This window comes from Drosophila bipectinata, chromosome 3L (genome assembly GCF_030179905.1).
Source record: "Drosophila bipectinata strain 14024-0381.07 chromosome 3L, DbipHiC1v2, whole genome shotgun sequence".
In the NCBI taxonomy this organism is placed as follows: domain Eukaryota; kingdom Metazoa; phylum Arthropoda; class Insecta; order Diptera; family Drosophilidae; genus Drosophila; species Drosophila bipectinata.
Window position 1 is genome coordinate 8,683 of NC_091738.1, and position 5,454 is coordinate 14,136.

Consider the following 5,454-nt stretch of genomic DNA (forward strand, 5'->3'; position numbering starts at 1 on the left):
GGCGGCTGTCGGCTGCGCATCTGCTGCTAAAATAATGAGAAGAGAAATAAGAAAATGAAGCCAATATTCTGCCACTAAAACTCACCATCTGCTGCGTCCAATTGCCGGTTTTATTCGGCGTCAAATAACACAAACGCCGGCGCTACTATTTGGGCTTTACGCTGCCCATTTTGTTGGCGCCGTTCCTTTATTGAAAATTTGCAGCGTTTGTCGGCGTCCATGCCATGTCGGCGCCGTACATTTGTTTTTGCGCCGGCTTCTTCGTGAGAATTTGCTGCGCTGATCCGGCGGCGCCACCATGACGGCATTGCCATGGATACGGCGGCGTCACTTGTTGCCGTCTTCCTCTTCCTTCTGCCATCTGAAATTATAAACAATATGATATTAAAAATATGACGCAATTTATGACCCCTCCCCTTCTTTTAACAGTAAGAAGAGAAACCACCTGTTATTTACTCACCTGTTGTCCTCCATGTTCCTGCGACAGCATCCACCAGCTCCAATTTGGTTGGCACACCATCCCTCGTAGTTGGCCAATATGTGTGTGCGGCGGCCTCATGAAGTTTACTGACGACGGCTCCAAGATCGCTGCCAACTCCTAATGACCAGCTTTGATGATCCGCTGAATTCCCTTTTCATGTTACTGTAAATTTTAAATTGTTTCTTAATGTTATTTAACTTGTTTTTAAATTTGGACTTACCAATGCATTTTTCTCGCCAAAGCTGTGATATAGTAGAGATGGTAATAGTAGATAGGGATGATATTTCGGCACCAGTGATGTGCAATTAATGCTAGAGATGAGATGTTTATATTCTTTTGCAATGTTACCAGATAACCGCAAATCCGTAATACCAGAGAAAAGTTGGCGGGAAAAAGTTGCCCTCCTGGGTAATACCTCAGCAGCTTTTCTTACCTTAAATGTTGCAATGTTATAAGGCTAAGCGGCTGCCCCTTCTTTTTGTTTGTTCTAGTAATGTTTTAATTTATTATATATGTAGTGCCATTATAAAGTAAAGTCATCAAATTCGTATTATATTCATTTATTTATTTCAAAAATCTGTGATATTAATTTGGAAAATGGCCGTGATGTATATAAAAGCAACGACTGGCACTACTTAACTTTATAATCCATGTACAACATACACCAAACACCATTGTTAAACACATAATAAACAACACGAAACACAAACAAAACATACACAAACTAATAAAAACACAAACAAAAACCAATGAAAACACACATACACATACCAGATCTTATTTTTGGCGGCAACTGGACGCATCCTAGCAATTTTGGCGCCTGCAACGAGAATATAGACTTCATGCTACTATGAGACTGCTGCCCCCTTCCCCCTCCTGCATACCCCCTACCACACCATTGCATGGACCCCAGCATACGAGAGTGCTGTAGCTATTAGCTGCCTAAAAGACGGGAAAGAGTCGGTGAGGAACCATAAACCCTTGTTGCCCCCCGCTCTGAAGCAGATGCCCTCCTTGATAAAAGAAGACTGTCGGCTGGTAGGTTATACCGGGCACAATAGGAAGCGAATGTTGCTCCAGTGCTACCGGTGCCAACTGTTTGGACACACCCATTATGGGTGCAGAAATAGCCCCAGGTGTATGAAGTGTGCAGGTGGACACCCTACATCTTCATGCACCAAGCCGAAAAGCAGACCCGCTTGTTGTTGCAACTGCAACGGGGACCACACAAGTGGCTATAAGGGTTGCCCGTCTAACCAAAAGGTAAGAGAAGATGGGCTGCGAAGGGGGCAACGGGTAAGAGGAGGCAGGTGCCTCTCCGCCCCGAATCAGACAAAACCAAAGAAAAAGGGAAGAACCAACGCCGTCATCCTTCTGGGGGTCATCCCTCTCTGGGTCATCCTTCTCGGGGTCAGGGATCCTCGCAGGGTCATCCTTCTCGGGGTCAGGGATCCTCGCAGGGTCATCCTTCTCGGGGTCATCCATCTATGGACAGGTCCCGCCCCTAAAATGTGCTGGAAGAACCCACGCCCACCCTGGCCGCCCACGGGGGCCGCAATATATTTACAACAAATAAAATAAATAACAGAATAATCAATAAAAAACAGCAGCTGATAAATGATGACCTCCAGGTGAAAGTGGTGTCCAGACTTGACTACCTAGAAAAGATATTCATGGAATTAATTAAAAAATTCGATAGTTTAATTATAAAAAATGACTCACCCAATGCTGCCGATGACGTCACGGATAATCCGTTTAAAAAACGGATGGCCGCCATTGAGGACGACTCCCTTATGGGCCTCTTCCTGGCCAGCAACCATGCGCAGGTCTAGGGGTCCTTTCCCCTTCATGGGTCCTGCAGCCGTAGGTGCCTCCTGGTTGGCCACCTTGGCTCCCATTTGTCCGGCCATGGCCCAGCTTGACGCGCCTTCTCTAGAATTTGGCGTTCCTGAAATTGACGATTTTTATATAAATAATGTAAACAAACACCACCTTCACTACGTACCTGAATAATTTATAATCCATCGCTGCTGTGGTCACTGTGAGGCGCATCCATTTACGGCGGCAGCATGCCCCAGTCGTTTGTGGCCAATTTCACGACGGCAGCCACCGCAGCCGACGCCATGCCTAGGTTTGCGATGATGGCGCCGGCTTTCACTGAACGGTCCCACGTTGGCGCTACTCACTGTGACCATCCTCCCTCGGCGTCCTCATCGGGGTCCAGCAGCTGTGGCGGCCATGCACTAGCGCCTGCAGCCACCCACCGATGTCGTCCCTCTCTGGTCCACCGTCGATGTCCCGCGTTGGTCCCTCGTTGGTCCATCGGAGATGTCCAGCGTTGGTCCATGTTCCCACGTTGGCACAGCATGATGCGCGTCCGTCCTCTGCCTCATGTTTTGGATATCTAAAATAAAAAGGTAAATTAGAAGAGAAAATAATATAAACAAATTATAAACACTTACCATGGAACCTTCCCGACGAGTGGCTGAATAACAAATAAATTTGGCCGGCGTCTGTCGGCTGCGCATCTGCTGCTAAAATAATGAGAAGAGAAATAAGAAAATGAAGCCAATATTCTGCCACTAAAACTCACCATCTGCTGCGTCCAATTGCCGGTTTTATTCGGCGTCAAATAACACAAACGCCGGCGCTACTATTTGGGCTTTACGCTGCCCATTTTGTTGGCGCCGTTCCTTTATTGAAAATTTGCAGCGTTTGTCGGCGTCCATGCCATGTCGGCGCCGTACATTTGTTTTTGCGCCGGCTTCTTCGTGAGAATTTGCTGCGCTGATCCGGCGGCGCCACCATGACGGCATTGCCATGGATACGGCGGCGTCACTTGTTGCCGTCTTCCTCTTCCTTCTGCCATCTGAAATTATAAACAATATGATATTAAAAATATGACGCAATTTATGACCCCTCCCCTTCTTTTAACAGTAAGAAGAGAAACCACCTGTTATTTACTCACCTGTTGTCCTCCATGTTCCTGCGACAGCATCCACCAGCTCAATTTGGTTGGCACACCATCCCTCGTAGTTGGCCAATATGTGTGTGCGGCGGCCTCATGAAGTTTACTGACGACGGCTCCAAGATCGCTGCCAACTCCTAATGACCAGCTTTGATGATCCGCTGAATTCCCTTTTCATGTTACTGTAAATTTTAAATTGTTTCTTAATGTTATTTAACTTGTTTTTAAATTTGGACTTACCAATGCATTTTTCTCGCCAAAGCTGTGATATAGTAGAGATGGTAATAGTAGATAGGGATGATATTTCGGCACCAGTGATGTGCAATTAATGCTAGAGATGAGATGTTTATATTCTTTTGCAATGTTACCAGATAACCGCAAATCCGTAATACCAGAGAAAAGTTGGCGGGAAAAAGTTGCCCTCCTGGGTAATACCTCAGCAGCTTTTCTTACCTTAAATGTTGCAATGTTATAAGGCTAAGCGGCTGCCCCTTCTTTTTGTTTGTTCTAGTAATGTTTTAATTTATTATATATGTAGTGCCATTATAAAGTAAAGTCATCAAATTCGTATTATATTCATTTATTTATTTCAAAAATCTGTGATATTAATTTGGAAAATGGCCGTGATGTATATAAAAGCAACGACTGGCACTACTTAACTTTATAATCCATGTACAACATACACCAAACACCATTGTTAAACACATAATAAACAACACGAAACACAAACAAAACATACACAAACTAATAAAAACACAAACAAAAACCAATGAAAACACACATACACATACCAGATCTTATTTTTGGCGGCAACTGGACGCATCCTAGCAATTTTGGCGCCTGCAACGAGAATATAGACTTCATGCCACTATGCGACTGCTTCCCCCTTCCACCTCCTGGATCCCCCCGACCAGACCATCGCATGGACCCCAGCATACGAGTGTGCTGTAGCTATTAGCTGCCTAAAAGACGGGAAAGAGTCGGTGAGGAACCATAAACCCTTGTTGCCCCCCGCTCTGAAGCAGATGCCCTCCTTGATAAAAGAAGACTGTCGGCTGGTAGGTTATACCGGGCACAATAGGAAGCGAATGTTGCTCCAGTGCTACCGGTGCCAACTGTTTGGACACACCCATTATGGGTGCAGAAATAGCCCCAGGTGTATGAAGTGTGCAGGTGGACACCCTACATCTTCATGCACCAAGCCGAAAAGCAGACCCGCTTGTTGTTGCAACTGCAACGGGGACCACACAAGTGGCTATAAGGGTTGCCCGTCTAACCAAAAGGTAAGAGAAGATGGGCTGCGAAGGGGGCAACGGGTAAGAGGAGGCATGTGCCTCTCCGCCCACAAAAGAGAAAACAAAAGAAAAAGGGAAGAACCAACGCCGTCATCCTTCTGGGGTCATCCCTCTCTGGGTCATCCTTCTCGGGGTCAGCGATCCGCGCAGGGTCATCCTTCTCGGGGTCAGGGATCCTCGCAGGGTCATCCTTCTCGGGGTCATCCATCTATGGACAGGTCCCGCCCCTAAAATGTGCTGAAAAAACCCACGCCCACCCTGGCCGCCAACAGGGGCCGCAATATATTTGCAAAAATAAAATAAATAACAGAATAATCAATAAAAAACAGCAGCTGATAAATGATGACCTCCAGGTGAAAGTGGTGTCCACACTCGACTGGCTAGAAAAGATATTCATGGAATTAATTAAAAATTCGATAGTTTAATTATAAAAAATGACTCACCCAATGCTGCCGATGACGTCACGGATAATCCGTTTAAAAAACGGATGGCCGCCATTGAGGACGACTCCCTTATGGGCCTCTTCCTGGCCAGCAACCATGCGCAGGTCTAGGGGTCCTTTCCCCTTCATGGGTCCTGCAGCCGTAGGTGCCTCCTGGTTGGCCACCTTGGCTCCCATTTGTCCGGCCATGGCCCAGCTTGACGCGCCTTCTCTAGAATTTGGCGTTCCTGAAATTGACGATTTTTATATAAATAATGTAAACAAACAC

General features: G+C 46.2%; 1 long non-coding RNA gene across 2 annotated transcripts; it reads right to left on the reverse strand.

Moving 5' to 3' along the window:
- LOC138926421 (uncharacterized) lies at window positions 1–852 on the reverse strand. Of its 2 annotated transcripts, none has more exons than XR_011442950.1 (4): window positions 702–852; window positions 461–643; window positions 86–361; window positions 1–26 (listed from the first exon to the last, which is right to left on the reverse strand). It is a non-coding gene; the product is annotated as an uncharacterized lncRNA (long non-coding RNA). The 2 variants fall into 2 exon arrangements; XR_011442951.1 differs by having other exon boundaries at window positions 6–23.
- Window positions 853–5,454: the final 4,602 nt, after the last annotated feature.